General features: G+C 39.2%; 1 long non-coding RNA gene across 1 annotated transcript in view; it reads left to right on the forward strand.

Moving 5' to 3' along the window:
* LOC144300222 (uncharacterized) overlaps positions 1-20,756 on the forward strand; it is a 42,880-nt gene extending 22,124 nt beyond the window's left edge. The window contains exon 3 of the long non-coding RNA XR_013366811.1: positions 20,621-20,756. This is a non-coding gene — a long non-coding RNA (uncharacterized LOC144300222). The remainder of the gene's footprint in view (positions 1-20,620) is intronic.
* The last annotated feature ends 570 nt before the right edge of the window (positions 20,757-21,326 follow it).

Here is a 21,326-nt window from a genome sequence, read left to right on the forward strand (position 1 = left end):
TGCTCACAACCTGAGAATGAAGCCAAAGCACAGGTGAAGGCAGATCCAACAGAAGATACATGAATTAAACAGGAGCCCCTCCTCCTTCCCAGGATGCAGTGCTATTCCTCTGCTTCTTGTGTGTGACACAGGACAATCAAGTTCCTCATTGTTAAACCAGTTTGAGTAAGGGCTTTCTCTTGCCGATGCTAAGCGTATCTTTACTAATATATAAGCCCTATCACTTAGGGAAATGATCAAATCATTGTGTGTTCTACTTGAGGGGGTGATACTGTATTTTTTTAATGCTACACCTACCTATTTTTGAGAAACATGTCTATTCTCTCAAGAGTTTATAAATCAAGGTGACTAGATTAAGTTTAACGACAGAGGCAAGCTGTCAAAGAATTAAAATACTTTTCAATAATGTTTCTTCACAATTATAGAATCACTTTCAAAAGAGAAATAAGTGAAAGAAATTCACAAAATGTGAAATATAAAAGTAAGAACATATTAAGACCATATTTGAGTAAATAACCCCTGAAAAATGAAAAAAATAAAAGAATCGACAATAAAGGAGGTTTTCTTTCTCTCTCTTCTGTCTCTTGATTTATTAGCTACCAAGTCAGATGAAAAGTAGAAATGGTACTATTGAAGTTAAGAGGGGAAAATTATTTGGAGGACACCTCTGATGTTGTAAACAGCAGGGAATTGTCTGAGCATCAAAAATGTCTTTGGATGGCAGGTTATACAGAGAAAGGACTTACTGGCCTTTGTGGTCCTTAAATCCTGAAACAGGTAAGTCACTAGAGCAGGGAGAGATTAGTATGGATCACAAGATAAACAGAGGGTATAAAAAACTATATTTTTTTGTGCAGCTGAGCACTGAGGGCCCTGAGGACAGAGAGACCTAGGCCAGAAACAATGAGAAAAAGGAGAAGGCTGCCCCTGCTCCATACCCTTCCATTGGGCCATGTCATAGCACAGGCTGGGCTCCAATCTTCGAGGGTTACCTCTATGGGAGGAAATTTCAGCTCTCACTGTGTTAAGTCTGTACATTTCAGATTTGGGCCACTCTAGAGTTAGTTTATTTCCCTGTTTTTTTCTCGAAAATCTCACCATAGGTATAAAAGTGATAGTGGTTAGAATATTTTTGAAATATTTAACCTCTCAAAAGCATAAAGTCAAACTCTTCATCTTCTAGAAAGTGAATGAAACAGGCTACTGTTTTTTTTCTTCTTGAGATTAAGTGAAAATTCAACTCATTCTCCTATTTCATACTACTTGTAGGAACTACAGTTTATTCTAAGTTTCCCACTAAACTTAGTCAAATGCACCCAGATAAGTGCTCATGTGTGTGTGAATACATGAAAATATAATTTATTGTAAGCAAAAATGTGAAAAGAACAGATTCACCTAGCAAATAAATTAAGGGATTTTTAATCGCTTTACAAAATTCACCATTATGGGAGCTCTTTAAATACTGAGTTTCTATGATGAATTTTTATAAAATTATTAATTCATAAGCATTTATTTACATAACATGTCACTGCTTTCTCAACTGCACCCCTTCACAGTACCAGGCCTTTTATGATATGGAATATACAATAAAACCTCAATTACCTATGTAACTGCTTATTGTCCTTTAAAAATAGCTGAACACATTTTATTTCCCACCCCCCACAGGTAAAATAGTAACTGAAAATATGACCAAATAATCTAGACTTTGAGAAATGATCCAATGCCAGACTTTCTTGATTTTTTTTCTTTGGAGTCATAACAAAACCACAGCCTGTTCTCTCCTGGAAAAAGTGATGACAATCAATATGCCAAGTGGTTGTTCCCAGAGTGGAAATGAGATGAAACTTGGCTGGGGGCTTCTCCTCTCTCTAGAAAGACATTTTATTTCCTGTGACAGGCACCACCTGCCCCTAACTTCCATCTAGGAGGGGATGAGTGGGGATGGGAGTTTCTACTGCTTTTCCAGAGTTAGAGGTACAATGTCAGTGGGCATTGATGGGGAGGCCACCACTGGATGATAGTTATCAGGTCCTGTAGCAACACAGGAGCAAGACAAGAGTAACAACACTGACCCTCTGGACCTAAGATGGGAAGACAATGGGATATCTGATACCACCACAGGAAAGCCAGCTGTCCCCAACAGAGCACAGACTTCTTGGGTCCTCAGCAGCAGAGGGCTTGAAAGCCAGAGCAAAAGCAAGTGAAGATTCATTAAGGAGCTCTTGTGAGGACACCTGTGAGGACATCTGTAAGGACACCTGTGAGGCCTCCCCTGAGAGGAAACCACACAAATACTGGGAAACATTTGAAAGGAGGCCTATTTATATCAAAGGAGTTAATAGGAGATCTTAGGCCAATTACATGGACTTAGGGCCTTTGTACTGAACTACTCACTCTCCCTTTCTGAAATGTCCTTCCAGACAGATACATAGCTTATCTCAACTGCTTTGAGCCTTTGGTTGAATATCATCTTATCAAGAAGTACATCTCATGGAGTATTGGCTCAGTCTGTTAACCATCTGCCTTCAGCTCAAGTCATGATCCTGGGTCCTGGAGTCGAGCCCCACATCAGGATCTCCCTCCTCCTTGCTTGTGCACTCTCTCTCTCAAATAAATAAATAAAATCTTAAAAAAAAAAAAAAAAAAGAAGTACATCCTATCTTTCTTAAAATAGTAATACACACACATAAACAGTACCTAACCTGTGTCATTACTTTAGTTTTTCTAATGCACAATTACAACCTGACATATCTAACATATAGACATATATAGATATGTATGTAGATATATCTAGATAAAGAGACACATAGAGATACATATTTTATATATTAGATATTTATTTATTTATTTATTTATTATTTACTTTTATTTATTACTTGGCTATTTCCCCTGAAAACTCTGCAAAGCAGAAATCTGTATTTACTTTACCTACTATTTTTTTTTAATTTTTTTTTTTTTTTTTTTTTATGATAGGCACACAGTGAGAGAGAGAGAGGCAGAGACACAGGCAGAGGGAGAAGCAGGCTCCATGCACCGGGAGCCCGATGTGGGATTCGATCCCGGGTCTCCAGGATCGCGCCCTGGGCCAAAGGCAGGCGCCAAACCGCTGCGCCACCCAGGGATCCCTTTATCTACTATTTTATTCCCAGAACATAGATTGGTGCCTGGCAGAGAGTAAGCACTCAATTATTATTTGTTAAATAAGCAAACAAATCCACCCCGCACTGTGGTGCAATTGTCTCACAGTTCTTTGTTCCGGTCTAGCTACACTAACTGTCAAATCTTGAACCTTATCATCACCCATAATCAATTGTCCCACTTCCACGTCTCTCTCTTCTATTAGTTAATTCAACATTTCCCACCACAAACATTATTCAGACTTGGTAAGACTCTTACTTTCTTCAAACCATTGACTCTATCCCTCAAACCCGGTTCTTTACTTCTCTCAGCTCAGCCTCCATAGAATATTAGTCAGTAACATTTCTCGATGCTCTATATTTCAGTTGTCCTGTCCTGCTGGGCCCCCAGCCCTGGGTGGCCCAGTCTCCACTTCTTTGTGACTGCACCCTACAGCTCAGCATTACTGAAGACAGTCCCATAACAGAGCCAATTAACTGATGGGATTAAACTCTACTGCCAACTTCACATGGATCCTCAAAACTCCCATTTTATTCTTTTACTTTCACCACATTATATCTCCTCCTAGTTTCCAGAGAAAATAAAAGCCATCATATGGGAAACCCATCATCTTTTCAATGACAAACACACAGGTCTACTCATATCTCATATATTCTATCAACTTCCTTATCAACTTGGATCCCATTTCACTTATTTTCTGAGGAACTTACACTACCAACTATCCTTTGTATATTCATCTTCTTCCTGTGATCTTATATTAGTTTTCTAGGGTCGCCATAACAAATCACCACAGACTGGGTGACTTCAACAACAGAAATCTGTTGTCTCACAGTCTGGAGGCTAAAAGTCTGAGATCAAGGTGTCAGCAGAGCTGGGTTCTTCTAAGGAATATAGATTATGTTCCATGTCTCTCTCCTAGCTTCTGGTGGTTTACTGGCAATCTTTGGCAATCCTTGGTGCACTCCTGAAGCATCACCCTGATTTCTGTCTTCATCTTCACATGGCATTCTACTGTGTGTGTCTCTGGATCCAAATTTCCACTTTTAATAAGGACACCAGTCATTTGGATTAGGACCCACCCTACTCCAGTATAATCTTGTCTTAACTAATTACATTTGCAATGAGTCTGTTTCTAAATAAGGTCACATTCTGAGACACTGTGGGTTAGAACTTAAATCTAAGAATTTTGGGGGGCCCCACTCAACCTGGCACAAATCTGTATCCTCCCCAGTGGCTTTCAAATATGCTTAAATCTCTCCCCTTAAAAAAAATTTAACACATTTCACTCTATATTCTGCCCCTACCTCTGTTCTTTTCCTAACAGTTACTTTTAAAAAAAATTGTTTTCTTTACTTGATGTCTCTATTTCTTCATTTCCCATTCTCTCCTTGATCTACTCCAAACAACCCTCCAGCAGCTCCCACAAAGGTCAACAGTGGCCTCCTGTAGATAACATAATGCTTATTTTTAGTCCTCTGAGTACTTGCCCCCCAGAAGCATTTGACAACACCAAACATGCCCACCTTCTTGAAATAGTCTCCTCCACTGGAGATACCACTGGCATTGTTTTGTTTTTATCTTTCTACTCACTTTTCCACTTTCTTTGCAAATGAATCATCATCTATGCAGCCTATAAGCAAGCCTATAGTCCTTGGTCATGGATCCACTCCATTTTGCACTCTGTACTCTCTTCCTAGGTGACCCTGTACATAACTCTGGCTTCATTTACCTCCCAGACACAAGTAACTGAATCCCACTGACTACTTGCTTCTTCTTAAATTTCCTAAACTTTTGTCAACTTCACATTTTTAAAACTGAACATAAAATCCTCACTCCATCACCACCAATACTATAACATTCCTCTGCTTAAGTTCATGACACCAATGAATTGAAGCATTATGCAGGCTTGACTAAAGGATCATATACCAAAACTGTTATTTCTTCCTTTACCTTCTGTCCTCCAATTCAATCAGGTTTAAAATACTTAAGCATCTAGAATTAGGATTTTTCAAGATGAAACATCTTACATGCAAAAGTTCATTAACTCTCATCACCATTCTATAAGGTCATTTTATCTATTCACATTTTGTAGATGAGGAAACCGGGCTTGGAAAAGTAATAATTCCCTTAGAATCACCTAGATAGCAAATAAATGAAGTCTTGTGTTGACCTAAATCTGACCTGAGAATCTGAACCCTTAGCCACCCTACTAAGCTATGATCACAATCATAGTTCATGTTGAAGTCATCAGGAAAAAGTAAAAAGCTGCATTTAATCCTGGTTTTAAGAAATCAGAGAAAATATGGGTAGAGAAAGAAGTGAGAGTTGTGCTGTCTGAGAAAAGGGAAGATTAAAGTGATGCTGACATATGAGAGGGACAGCAGAATCCATTCCATGGACCAGAGTCCCTGTTGCAGACTATTCTATAAAGCTGAACATAGAAGCGAGGGTCATAAAATGGAATTTCTTGAACACCAGGCTGAGAAGTTAAAACCTGAACCTCTAAGCAATAGGAAATCAAGAGCGAAAGCACAGTGATTTTGAAAAGCATGAGATAATATGGGCTGTTTTAGTTTCCACTGTTCTTCCTGGCAGCACCCAAATCTCTCATAGCCACTTTGGGTTCAGAGGGACAGTGAGGACATAAACACCTCCTTTCTGAGTTATAACTGATAACTCGTAGATAGGCACACTCCTGCAATCCCATTCACAAACATGCATTCAAGGTGGTTAGGCTTTCAATACTAAATTTCTAGGTATTTCATAGGAATATACAAATTATTTATAAAATGTACCTTCCTTGACCTGGTTATCTCTTCTTTTGTATAGTAATGCATCTTTTTCTCCATCAAAGATCTATGCCAGAAATCAATCTGAAGAATGGAAGGTAGAGATGCGCACCATTGTTCTGGGAGATGGTAATGCATTTCTTATGGTGACCACACTCAACTTCCAAAATGCCTTATTCTTACAGGGGTTTGATGTGTCAGAAGATGAACTTGTTGACTCACCAGAAGACTAAGACCATTCCTGGATAGGTTTACCTAAATTAGACCAGGCAATTTGCTAGGGACTGGAGATAGATGGAACCAAATGGCTCCTATCTTCATAGAGCTTACCATCTTTGGGGGAAGACAGACTAATCATATAGACACAAACACACCAATTGATATTGATGAAGACTCATATTACATCATTCACTTTAATGTGACAGATTAAAATTTGTTTTGCATTTTATGTGCCATCATCCCTGAAATGCAATCATGGAAGTCCTATAGTACATGATCCATTTGCATGAGTCCTCAAGCAAGTTACTTAATTTCACTAAGGTTCAGTTTCCTCATATATAAAATGGGAGCAATAATAACAATTGGGGAGTTTCATGAGGATAAGTGAGATAATTTACGTGAAAATGCTTAGCATTGTGCCTAATATAGACTAAATACTGGAATATGTTAGCTATTGTTACTTTCAGAGCAGTGCTTCTTAGAAATCTGCATCTTTCATTCTACAGGATACAGAATCTGATTAGTCAAATAGTTTTTAACTGAAACATCAACAATGTTTTGTTCTACCAATAAATGTTGACTAAAAATCTCTTACATGCAAATCATTATATATAACATTTTGGAAGTAGGGAAAGAAGATGGTAGCTTATTATCTAGTAAGAGAAGCAGATATGAATATAGATCAATATGGACACAAATATATATACCATGTGGGAGCTGGACATGCTAAGCGTGAGATGGAGATGGAAAAAGCCAGACTGGAGATGATTCAAATTGGAACACTGGAGTGATCCTCATATCAACAGTAGCAAGCCTTGCTTGGATCTGGAGGCGGGACAGAAGCCCAGATGGAGGCAAAAGAGAAGAGTGATCAAAAGGGAAAAATTTCAATTTCACCCCAACTCCCTGCTGGGGAAAGCCTCTTAACCAATGTCACCGGGCATGGGGTGGGGAGCAGGGGCACATATTTCAGGGAATGTTTCTATTAAAAGCACTATGGCCATGATCATCCTAAGTGCTCGATGCCAACATCCACACAGGATGCAGGTAAGAGATACGAAAGAGTCCTAATCGCAAGTGGTTAGGATTTCTTAACCTAAAGCAACAACTTTAAAAGTTTACAAAAACGTGCACCTAAATGTTTCTAATGGCTTTATATGCAACTGCCAAAACTTGGAAGCAACCAAGATGCCCTTCAAAAGGTGAATACAAATAGATGAAGATGAACATCCAGATGAGTGGATGAAGACATGGAAACTTTAAATGCATATTAATATTAGGAAGATCCCAGAATCTGAGAAGGTTATGTACGGTGTGACTGCCAGTAGGTGACATGCTGAGAAAGGCAAAACTATGAAGACAGTAAAGACCAGTGGTTGCCAGGGGTTTGGTGGGAGGCAGAGATGAACAGATACTGGAGCATAGGCAGTGAAACTATTCCTTATGATGCAGTAATGGTGGATATGTGCCTTTACGTATTTGTTGAAACTCACAGAACTTACAATGCCAGGAGTCAACCTTGACATCAGCTGTGGACTTTGGATGAGGATGGTGCGTCCCTGATGGTTCATGAATTATAACAAATGTTAACTCTGGTGGGTGATGTTGACGGTGGAGAAAGCAATGCATGTATGGAAGGTGGGGCATAACAAGACATAACCAGCTTTGTTGTAAAACCAAAACTCAAAAAAATAGTCCAATGATTTTTTTAAATGTCACTAGGGGAGTGCCTGAGTGGCTCAGTCAGTTAGGCATCTGACTCGGTTTTTGGCTCAGGTCATGATCCCTGGGTCCTGGGATCCAGCCCAGTATCAGGCTCCATGCTCAGCGGGGAGGTCTGCTTTTCCCTCTCTCTCCCCCTGTGCCCTCCCTCTATTCTCACACATGCACTTTCTCTCTCTCTCTCTCTCTCTCTCTCTCTCTCTCAAATAAATAAATAAATAAATAAAATCTTTTAAAAACACTTTAAAATCTCAGTGGATGGACACTGCAGATTGATGACAGGTATGGAAGGGAAGCTTATCTTTCCTTGTTCATCCTTTTTAGCTTTTTCAATTTTCCTCATGACAATATATTATCTATTCGGTGAATAATTTCTTTAAATAAAGAGGTAAAAATAAATATCCACACCAATGAAATTTACTTGAAGTCTACAAGTAGTTAAATAGTACTTAGTCATATATCATATCTGAGAATGTGCAGAAAGCACGATTGGTGATTCTGAGGCAGCTTTGAATCATCATACCCATTTTACCACTCGAGGAAGCCATACAGACACATGAAGTACTTCGCTCCATGTCGCACAGCAGCGTGCCAGGACTACTTTTATTATATTTATACTTTCTCTTCCTGCTATTTTGCTGCTTCTTCATATTGCAAGGCACAAAGAATGGCAGCTCCACGGGATCTGCTAATGTATCATGAAGATAATCGAGTTAGCACAACAGATTGTTCAAAATTAATAAGCTTTAAACCAGTTATATGGTTTGAATACCTTTACCACTTAGAAATTACAATCGACCTTCATACCTGACCTCTGACCTCTACAGCCTGGCTAAGCCATGTCATTCAGCCAGGTGAGGGGTTTAAAGATAACATTATAAATCTTCCAGCCTCCCAATAACACTGCAAGAGGGCACACTCCCAGGAGCTGAGAGGCTTCTTAGTTCAAGTTTCCATATAAGGAGACAGACATTAAAAGCAAAGGTGAGGGATATGGCACAGCAGATATTTAAGTCATTAAATCACTGTTCTAAGCACTGTTCAGGTATTAACTCACGTAACCCATACAGCCACCCAGTGAAGTAGGTATAGCCCTTGTTCCTACTTCATAGATAAGAAAATAAATGTATTCATGGGGTAAGCAACTTGTTGAGGTCACTCAGAGATGGAATCAATCTATAAATTCTGCAAAACAGTGTCTAGTTGGTATAGAATATGTTTGCTCATTCTTTCCCCATGCATTAAGATCTGAAAACAGAGGCCACAGCTGTCAGCAGGACTATGGAATTTCTTTCAGCTCAGAGGCCTGAGGTATTCTTGAGGAAGAGAGGAAGCAAGCTAAAAGTTTCATTTCATTCAGAAGAGTCACCTTTTGGAGCAAGGAGTCTGCAGGGAGGTCTATGTGTGGTATAGTCTTAGGACCTTAATAACCAGGCTGGAATCTCAGGTCCTAACCACATCCAATACTGGGACTGGTGTGCTGTAGATGCCCAGGTCTAACCTCAGGAGTAATTTAGATGACTTAGTTACCTCAGGGTGTGGTCCCCAACCAACATCAGCATCACCTGAGAATTTGCTAGAAATGCAAATTCTCAGGCCCCATCTCAGACCTCTTGAATCAGAATCTCACAGTGAGTCCCAAAAGTCTGCATTTGAACAAGTATTTGGGGATAATTATGATGTATGCCCAAGTTTGAGAACCTCCACCCTATAGGATCCCCATAACTGATCCCTGTCCTCTATCCCCAGAGCACCTCATCTGACAGCAATTTTCTCTCCGTATCCTTGGAAGCAACCTGAGCCCTTCTAATTCTGTGGGACACTCACCTGTGACAGTAGCACAAAATGGGTGGGACTCTGACTTCCTATTCTTTTTTTCTTACTATTCTAAAGAAAAGATGATTTCTCTTCTGAAAATGCCGAAGGCAAAATAAATCATCAAGTTGGGTTGTTTTTTTTGTATGTGTGTTTGTTTTGACAGAAATGAATCACTGCAGGAAAATCTTTCAAGCTTGGAGTGATTTATTCTACTCAAACCCCAAGTCATTTCAGTAGCCTTGGCCATTTCTGGCGTGGTGAAAAGTTCCAACTAAATCAAATGGAGTGCAAAGCCTGCATGAATTGGTTTTCCTGACTCTCTTCCAGATTGTGGGGAAATCCAGGAGAGACTATCTCACACCACCTTCGGAACCTTCCCTTTTCCCCCTTTCTGTGTAGACAGCATGTTAAAAAGATGTGTAAGTGACTGTTTTAAAGATCTGTTCCACCTGCTTGGGGAGACAGGAAACTACAGATGCTGCTGCCTAATCAAGGAAATGGCTTCTGGAATCCCAGTTCCAAAGAGGATTATGTTCTTCACACGCCCTCTTGTGGCGACTGTGAGATAATGCAAGCAGGTAAGGCCTTGGCCTATGCTCCCTGTACAGGGCACACTTAGAGAATTAGAAAGCTAGGAATTCGGGATTTGGGGAGCTTGTCTTACCCTACATTATGCTTGTTTGGAGCCTTTTTGAAATCTATAGACTATTCTTCCTAAGAGGATTGTGATGACATGTCCCAATTAAAGCCGTTTTGCAAAGAACAGTGAATCAATACTAGCTTTTCATTTAAAGAATTTCTAACAGTGCAGGAAGCTGCAAGCTTAGAGGCAATAACTGGACAGCTCGTAGCTGTGTTTACATGGGCAAAGCAAAGTCCGAGGAGAGTTTCTTTTTTTTTTTTTAATTGAAGTTCGATTTGCCAACATATAGTATAACACCCAGTGCTCATCTCATCAAGTGCCCCTCTCCGTGTCCGTCACCCAGTTACCCCATCCCCCTGCCCGTTTCCCCTTCCTTTGTTCATTTCCCAAAGTTAGGAGTCCGAGCAAGAGTTTCTATCATTTTCTGGATTATTCATCAGTTAAACCAAAAACAAGGTATAAAAGAAATAAGGATGTCTGTAGGTATGTAGGTATTGACATACACACTTATTGTGCATCGTACACAATCCTCAGAACAAAGCCCTTCCTCTTCTTGGCAGTAGGGTTCTGAAATCCAGCATTCTCCATATGGCTATGCTGCTTTGAGCAGGGAGGAGGTGATGACCTTCCTCAGCTTCCCCAGGGAAACATGGCACTGCCCCTCCCTTAGCCCTCCTTCACCTGAAAAACATCTTTCTGCCCAATTAACCTCTGAGAATGAAAAGCCTTTCCTGTTGACACACATGAGTTTGGCAGTATTGTACTCTTGCTGTTCCTCTTCTAGATTTAAGAAAGACATCTGCCTCAGGTTAGGAGCTCCCAATAGATACAAGAGATCCAATGCACTGGTGTCTAGCTAATCACCTCCACAAATAGATATTAATGAAAGTTTGATCATGGGAAGATTACATTAATTATTCAGTTTTTCTAATCGCCTAGAAATAAAAATGGGTTTGTCAGAAGCTAGACAAAGATTTCCAATATCAAGAAACACAGGGATGAGTGTGGGGATTAGGAAGCATGGAGGATTTCAGACAGGGCTCTGGACTCAGTTTTGTCTCTTCAATTCGACAAGCCTTTGTTGTGGGGGCCATCGTGTGCATTGTGGGATACACAGCAGCGTTCCTGGAGCTTCCCTACTAGCTGTCAGTAGCCTCTCCCCCAATTGTGACAACAAAAAAAAATGTGTCCAGGCATTGCCAGATGTCTCCTGGGGCAAAAAACAACCCCCGTGGAGAACCACTGACTCATGAGGGTGCTGTGTGTAGCAAAATTGTTACATATTGTAATGGGTGAACTGAGATGGCACAGGAGATGTCTGACTGTAGGCACTGGGGGATACAGCCTTACAGAGAGGTCAGGAGACAGAAGGCGCTTTGGAGTTAGTGAGACCAAGTCTCAAATTAAATGATGTGAATTTAGGCCTCTTTTTTACCCATTAAGCCTCAGTTTTTACATATGTAAAACTTACATATAAGATCAATAACAATATAACAACAGTAATAAAGTAAGAAGGTTATTGAGAGGTTAAATGGAATAAAGCAAAGAATCTGGTATATTGTCACATATGACAATGTCAGTAGATAGTGTTCATGCTTCCTCTCCAGAAATTTCGAGAAATAAAAGGTAGCTTTTGGGATATAGTCTAAAAGAGTCCCAGGAGACTGATCTGGGAGGGGTAGAAAGAGCCCTATGCTTGGGACCCTTTGTGAATAATGTCACCCTGGCTTCCTTCTGAAGAATTATTCCTGCAACGAAGGCTATGCCCGTTCAGAACAAAGTGCAGTGCAGATGTGTTAGCTCTCCAGATAAATAATCACTCTAGGGCAGCAAAGCATATAAAATCATTCCAGAAACGGAAATATTTATAGTCCTTAAATGTCCACTTTGGTCTCTATTTTTCAATCAGAAAAGTGCAAAATCACCCTTTTAACATGCGGAGCAAAATCATTACACTTTTGTATCAAGGAAACATTCTTGGAGCAATTTAAAGCAGAAGGAATGTTTGCAATGTTATTTGTGTCTGATAAATGCCCCTTTCTGAAATAATGAAAGCTAAGTTTCCAGATGATTCCTATAATGTTTCAAGGAAACCTTAAGTGACTCGGTGAAAGCATCTTCATTGCCCTTGCTGCTCCCTACAGCTTTAATTATATCATTTGTTTTTATCTTATAGAAATTGCCAAAAAATACAAAGATGTTCAAAATGATTTAAAATTCCCACACATTAACAACCATGGCATCAGTAATTTCTTTGTGAACTTCATCCCATTGGAGATTAATTCTCTTTTTCTCAGGATCCCTATTCCCTGATCTATACACATTTTTTATTGTCTCCTTTCTCTCCAACACCCAGGAGTCCTCATTGAAAAACTGGGAGAGGATTCAAATTCTTCATATTTTAAACTTTGCCCATGCCATTACCACTGTCACAAATTATTCTAGGTTGAACTACATGAAAATAACAATAATCAACTTTTTTTTTCCTACAAAAATGATGAGTTCATATGGGTTCAGACCAGAACTCTATCCCTATTTCTCTCTCTGTTAAAATTCTGCTCATCTAGTGTCATTTTCCCTGTGGAATCCTCTACAATGACCCTACCTTGAAGCAATCTCCCCTTTCTAAAGACATCTGCTCTGCAGTAGTACTGTTGTTGCTCGCTCATTACATCACTTTTGGAGGTGTTTCTTTAAGAGAGAACATAAATTACAGAAATCAGCCAGGAGCACCGTGTCTGACTCCCAACTCCTCCAAGTGCTTGCTGGGTGACCTTGGGGAAGTTGCATGGCCTCCTAAGTCTCAGTTTTCCACTTACAAAAGAGTTGTCTTAAGTATTGACCAAACAGATTCAATATTTGGTATAATGTCTATTAGGTAAGGGCTCAGTAAATGGCCATTTATAAAAATGATTAGAGGTTGTTATCTGTGAATTCCTGAAGCTGGGCCTTATCTATTGCACCCTGGCCATAGTTCTTTGCATACCATGGGTATTCAACAAATAACAGTAAAAACAACAACAACCATGTAATAACTTACTTTTATAAGGCACTCACTCTACCTGGCACTATGCTAAATATTTTCTTTGCATTATCTCATGTAATCCTCACCACAGTCTTGGGATGTAGATATTGTCATTATACCATTTTAAAGATAAGAGATTTGAGGCAATGAGAGGTTAAATAAATGGAACATAGGGGCACTTGGGTTGCTCAGTGGTTGAGTGTCTGCCTTTGGCTCAGGTTGTGATCCTGGGGTCCCAGGATTCATTCCCGCATCAGGCTCTCCCTTTGCCTATGTCTATGCCTTTCTCTCTGTCTCTCATGAATAAATAAATAAAATCTTTTTTACAACAATGGAACATGGCCACCCAAGGGGGAGCCAGAGCTGGAATGAGGGTTGTCTGGCATCAGAGTTCATAATCTGTTGGGTGTCTCCCCAAGAATGCCCTAGACGTATTGGAAAGGCCTCAAAAATCTCTTTCTATTTTAAAGTGTCCATGATTCAAATGTAATATTCTTTTGGCACTGGTTGATATTTGTATTCCCTTAACTAATCGATTGTCTCATTTTTTTACTTTGTCTCATTAAGTATTTGATATTTGGGTTGTAAGTAGCTGTAGATTTTGTCAACACAGCTGAGCAATACTAAGTCATGGTTAAAATTTAGAGTTCAGTTCATTTCTACAATTTACCTTCTGGATGTGGGGTAGCCTGTGAGGCACATCACAAATGTATATGAATACTTTAAGGTCCTTAGCTCAAAGTATTTATAGCTGTATCATATTGAAAGACTAAACTTAGCATCTGTAGAGGAGGTGCCACTGAAATCTCAAACATAACTGAACTTTGAGAATCATTTCAACAAACATCACATATATACCCCTGTGTGCCTAGCCATGGGAGCCCGTGGTGCCATGGGAGCATTGGGAGGTGCCATGGGAGTTCAGCAAGAACACATGACCCTTGACTGCAAGGAACTTATAATTAAGATATCTTACTTATGAAGACAATAACATTCTCGTAAGCAATTAGATGATTATTTAAATCAACACATTCATTCCATCAACAAATACAGATTAAGAACCAGCTACCTGCCAAGCCTGTGCTAGGAGCTGGAACAAGGATAACCAAGTTGGGCCTGGCCTTGCCCCCCGCCACCCCCCCCCCCCAGCCATAGTATCTGGGAGAGTACATGACCAATATGCAGGAAAGGTAAAAAATAATATCACAGTTTAGAGATTTCATGGAAGACTAGGGTAATTGGAAAAGGTCTCTGGAGCGAGAGCAGGCTTTTGAGTCTGCTCTTCAACAAAATATGGTAAAATGCCACTTGGTGACTTAATTCCCAAACACGGCAATCAATACAAATGCATAATGTCGTCTCATCAATTTCACACTGGTGGTAGAAGACATCCGATGAAACATGATTACACTTCCAAAATCTGCATTCCTGTTCACATCAAACTTAATAGCATTTTAAGCTTAGTATTCTTATTTCATTTACTGAAAGAACTAAGGCAAAAATAACCTCAAATTTGAAAACGTTCCCTGCAAGGATTCTTATAGAACTATGCTAAAAAGACAAAGTTCTGCACCATGGTTAAAATTGAGGTGTTTTCCTTTCAATTCAAAACCTCAATTTTCAGACCTTAATATCTTAGGCTTTTCAATCACAGGAAGTTGGTTACAGAGAGTAGTTACAGGGGAACAGGAGACGGCTGATAGCATACTTCTGCCGTACAACCACGGCCTGTCATCTTTAAAATGGTTAAGTAAGCAATCCAAAGAAAAAGATGTTGAGGGTTAAATTGCTAACTCAATCGAGATGAAAGACCTGGATAGGTCAAACTGTATTTTTTTTTTCCATTTCCTTTAATACTAGCGGAGAGTGTAAGAAGCCCCGCTATTTCCTTCCCCATATGATGGTTTAGAGGAGCTTTCTACAGTGTAATTCACCTGGTATCAGGGATTATCTTTTTATCTGCAAACTAAACAAGATGAAATTATGTCAGCACAAGTCTCTGCAGACAAGATATGTCAAAAAGATAAATTACATAATTTATATTTGCATGCCTCTGCATTTTTAATATTGTTATATTCTTTGCATTTCTAATTATATTTGCATTTTAAGTATTGAATTCATTTTTAATTTCAGGGGTAAATGATACGAGATAATTAGGAATGGATGGACAAGGGACACTTTCAGATCCTTTTCTTTGCCACAGCTACAATCAAAGGCTTCTTTCCTTCCCGTGATACACCCAGAGACCCCAAAGACCAGTATAATAAAACTTAAGGCCTAGCTTATTATTAATATGGTGCCTCTTGCTATTGTCCAAATTATTCTTTCCCTGTCATGTGAGCAGATTATACACCTCTGCCCTTGTGATGCCTCCTGGTAGGAGGTAGAGTTTGCATCTCTGCCCCACCATTTAGCCTGCGTATGTCAGCGGATGAGGAAGTTTTCAATATGCCACCACAGCCTCTGTGCCCTTGCTCTCTGCCACAAGAACACCATGTCCCAGACAGGGGCCGCTCCTTCAGCCTGGATCCAGGAATGAAGAGATATGGGGAGTGGAATTACAGATGGCCTACAACACTGAGCAGAGCTGCAGCCAACTCACAGCCTTTATGCAATGAGAGAGAAATGAATGCTTATTTTGGAGACCACTAAAATTCTGAAATCTTTACACAGAAAACCTGACTGATACAACAAGCAGTGGTTATTATTCTATCATACTGTCGTAGTATTTGTATACAGCAAAAGAAACAAGCAAAATGAAAATGCAGCCTATGTACGGAACGCAGCAGAAATGTACAAAACGCAACCTACAGAAAATGCAAACCATGACAAAAATGTTTCAAACCACCTGTTAAGGGGTTAATATCCAAAATATATAGGAAACTCATACAGTTCAAGAGCAAAACAAACAAACAATCCAATTATAAAAATGGACAGAAGACATAAATAGCCCTTCCTTTAAAAGAAGACAGCCAAGTGGTACATGAAAAGATGCTCAACATCACTAATCATCAGGGAATGCACATCAAAACCGCAATGAGCTATCACCTCACACCTGTTAAAATGACTGTCATCAAGAAGACAAGAGATTGCAAGTGTTGGTGAGGGTGTAGAAAAAAGGGAACCCTTGTGCACTGTTGGTGCAGCTACTATGGAAAACAGTATGGAGATTGCTCAAAACATCAAAAATAGAACTACTATATGATTCAGCAATCCCATTCCTGGGTATATATCCAAAGGAAATGAAAGCAGGATATCAGAGATCTGTACTCCCATGTTCATTGCAGCGTTATTCACAATAGCCAAGACATGGAAACAACCTAAATACACACACACGCATGCGTGTGCGCGTGCACACACACACAATATAATATGATATAATATTACCCAGCCATAAAAAAAGAAGGAAACCGTGCCTCTTGTGACAATATGGATGGACCTTGAGAATTTATGCTAAGTGAAATAAGTCAGAGAAAGACAAATACCATAGGCTCTTACTTATACATGGAATCTAAAAATGCCAAACTTATAGAACTAGAGAATAGGGGCAAGGTGTCAGAGGAATTGGGGAGGTGTTGGTCAAAGGGTATAAACTTCTAGGGATGGAGGTGTTAACTAACCTTACTGAGGTAATTATTGTGTAATTTAAGTGCATCAAATCATTACATCATACACAGGAAACATGTATGTTGTAAGCCAACAATGCTTCAGTAAATCTGGGGGCAGGGACAATGTGCTACAGAGTTATCTTCTGCCTCTAAGAGCACCCACAGAAATCAGTAATGGCTCCTCTGTCTGCACCCACCACGCACACAAATGCTCTGAGGCACCAGGCCCATCTTCATGTCTGTCTGTCAGCCTGTAATGTGGACTCACATTCAAAGCAGTCTCAAAATCATGACTATCAAATTTTAAAATAACATATATTTCACAGACACTGCCGAATTGTTAGGACACATTGCATTTTCAAATCTTAAGCTCCTGGGGCACCTGGGTGGCTCAGTCAGTTAAGCATCTGCCTTCAGCTCAGGTCATGATCCAGGGTCCTGGGATCGAGCCCCACATCAGGCTCCCTGCTCCAAGGACACTCTGCTCTCCCTCCCTCTGCTCATGCCCACTCATGCATGCTCTTTCACTCTCTCTCTAAAATAAATAATCTTAAATAATAAATTAATTAATTAAATAAAATCTTAAGCTCCTTTTCTCTCTAGCTTTCATCTACTTTATTTGGCCCCTTGAGAGTGTTCCCTTCTATCAACTTTCCTGTTCACAAGGCCATTTTTATTTTTGCCTTTCTCCATACGGATGCTCTCAACTCTTCTCATGCAGTTCTTTCCCCTCTATGATGTCTATTTCAAGATTCCTGAGAGATTGACAACTCCTAGAAATACCATCACCCATCTGCTTTCTTTCCCGTCTTTCATAGTGGCGCCTAAATTTTCCTCTCTTAAACACGGCTTCCTAAATGCTGCATGACTATGACAAACCTGACATGCTTCTAGCTAGCTGACTGACTCTCGTCTAAGTTTTGTGCACCTGCCAATTTTCGGAAAAGTGCTGAAGTTGCTATGTGTGTGCATTTGTGTGTCTGCGCCTACACCAAAATGTGAACTCCACTTCTCTCTGGATGCTGAGCTAAGGGTGATTATTTATCACTCCTTCCCCTCTTCCTCGGCTTCCTCCTCTTCTCTTTCTACTTCTTCTTTTACTCCTCCTTCATCTTACTCTTCTTATTCTTCTCCTCCTCCTTTCCCTTCCTCTTCCTCTTCCTCTTCCACTAATTGGAACCTCACTCCGAGTTACAATTCTACCCACACTTCCAATGTTGCTTTTATCTTCTCCATCTGGTGGGAGGGGTTCATTCTTTGTTACCATCCCAAGTTCTAGAAAGTCCATCACTGTCAACACTTGAAAGTTTTTATTTTCATTTTTCTTTGACTTTTCTTTTTTTTCCCCCAGCTTTATGGAGGCATACCTGACAAATGAAACTGTATATGTTTAGGATATACAACATGGTGTTTTGATATGTGTAAACCTTGTGAAGTGATTGCCACAATCAAGCTAATTAACACACCCGTCACCTCACATAGCTATGCCTTTTGGTGTTAGTGGTAAGAACATTTAAGATCAACTCTCTTAAACAACTTCAAGTTTGTACTACAGTATTATTAATAACAGTCACTATGCTGTACATTAAATCTCCAGAATTTATTTATCCCACATAGCTCACCCTTTGTACCCTTTGATCAATATCTCATTGCCCCTTCCCCTTAGCCCTTGGTAACCACCATTCTACTCTTTATTTTTATCAGTTAAAATGTTGGGATTCCACATATAAGTAAGATCATAAAATATTCATCTTTCTGTGTCTGGCTTATTTCACTTGGCACAATCTCCTTCAGGTCCATCCATTTTGTCATAAATGACAAGATTTTATTCTTTTATAAGATTGAATAATATTACGTGTGTGTGTGTGTATATATATATATATATATATATACACACACACATCACATTTTTTATCCATTCATTCATCAACAAACACTTAGGTTGTGTCCATATCTTGGCTGTTGCAAATAATACTGCAATGAACCTAGGGATACAGATATCCTTTGAGATAGTTATTTCCTTTCCTTTGATATATACCCAGAAGTGAGATTGCTAGATCATCTATTTGAATATTTTTAGGAATTTCCATAGTGTTTCCATAACAGATGTACCAATTTACACCCCCTCTAACTCAGGTGCAAGAGTTCTCTTGGCTCTATAACCTCACCACTTGTTAACCATTGTCTTTTTGTTAGACATTTTAATAGGTGTAACGTGACATCTTATTGTTGTTTTGATTTGCATTGCCCTGATTAGTGATACTGAGCACTTTTTTATATACCTGTTGACCATTTGTATGGCTTCTTTTGAGAAATGTCTACTCAGGTTTAGCCTTTTTTTTTTTTTTTTTTTTTTTTTTCTGAGAGGGGGATAAAGTGGGGAGGAGTAGAGGAGGAGGAAGAGAGAGAGAGAGAGAGAATATCGAGCAATGAGGGGCTTGATCTCACTACCCTGAGATCATTACCTGAGCCAAAATTAAGAGTCATCAGCTTAACTGACTGAGCCACCTAGGTGCCCCCAGGTAAGCCCATTTTTAAATCAGGTTATTTGACTTTTGCTATTGAGGTGTAGGATTTCCTTATATAGTTTGGATATTATCTCCTTATCAGATAGATGGTTTGCAAATATTTCTCCCATTCTGTCAGTTGCCTTTTTACTTTGATTATTTCCTTAGCTGTGCAGAAGCTCTTAGTATGATGCAATCCTACTTTATTTTTGTTTTTCTTGCCTATGTTTCTGGTGTCATGTCCAAAAACTTGTTGCCTAGAACAATTTCAAGATTTTTCCTTATGTTGTCTTCTAGTCATTTCACAGTGTTAGGTCTTACAGCCATTTTAAGTTGATTTTTATATATGGTGCACATGAGATAAGGATCTATTTTCATTCTTTTGAATGTAGATATCCAGATTTCCCAAAACCATTTACTGAAAAGACTCTCCTTTCCTCACTGTGTGTTCATGGCATTCTTGTTAAAGATCAGTTGACCATATACATGTGGATTTATTTCTGGGCTCTAGAGTAGAGAGCTCAGACACACAGGATAATTTTACACCTAACAACTCTGCTACTCACTGTAATCTTCCATGACAGCTTTGTGCCGTGTTTACCACAGGACTAAAAATCCCAAGGTTCAAATCTTGAATTGGTATTTCTGGAGACCAGACCCCATCCAGGAGCCCACCCAGAGTCACCTCCCTAGAACAAAAGATACTCCTGGTGCTGCTGGTACTTAACACTTTACAAAGGTTTTAGGAACAGGCAGCTTGGATGGCTCAGCAGTTTAGCACTGCCATCAGCCCAGGGCCTGGTCCTGGAGACCCAGGATTGAGTCCGATGTCAGGCTCCCTGTGTGGAGCCTGCTTGTGTATGTATGTCTCTCTCTCTCTCTCTCTGTGTCTCTCATGAATAAATAAATAAAATCTTAAAAAAAAAAAAAAAGGTTTTAGGAGCTCTTTGCAGAGACCAACATATGTATTTTCTATTATCTTACAATCTCCCTCATACAACTTGACCTCCCTGTGTATGAATTTCTGCATCCATATATGGACTGCTCCTGCACTAAGTGAATATAGTGTTAGAGACGCTATAATAAATTTCTATCTCCAAATATAAAACACAGTTATAAAGATAAATAATTGATGTCATTTAACTTTTCAGATGTAACCCAACTTTTCACTGGATAACTGATGAGATGGATTTGACAACTGACATCCCGCTAAAAGTGACATGTGAAAGTGTGTCAACTAACACCATGTGGTCATTCATTCAATATATTTATTGAACGCTTACCATGTGCTAGGTAGGCTTGAAACTGTTTGCTTTTCTTTTCTTTTAGATATAATCAATCCCTTTTATTTTATTTACTTTTCTTTCTTATACATACTTATTTTTTAACTATATTGAAGCACAATTGAAATATAAAATTTTGAGATATTTAAAGTGTACATTGTGGTGATTTAATATATGTATATATTATGAAAGGATTTCCCCCATGTAGTTCACTAAAACACACATCACCTCACATATTTATCTTTTTTTTTTTTTTAGAATCACATATAAGTGAAAGTGTCCAGCATTTGTCTTTCTATCTTATTTCATTTAGCTTAATGCTTTCAGTTCCAGGGGTGTTTTTGCGAATTGGCAAGATCTCCTTCTTTCTGATGGCTAAATAATGTCATGTTATATATACTATATATATATATATATATACACACACACACACATATACATATAAGTCTACCACGATTTCTTCATAAATTTATCTCTTCATGGACACTTAGGTTGTTTCCATATCTTGGCTAAATGAATAATGCTGCACTGAATATGGGAATATAGTTATATCTTCAATATCCTGCTTGCATTT

This window comes from Canis aureus, chromosome 28 (genome assembly GCF_053574225.1).
Source record: "Canis aureus isolate CA01 chromosome 28, VMU_Caureus_v.1.0, whole genome shotgun sequence".
Lineage (NCBI taxonomy): Eukaryota > Metazoa > Chordata > Mammalia > Carnivora > Canidae > Canis > Canis aureus.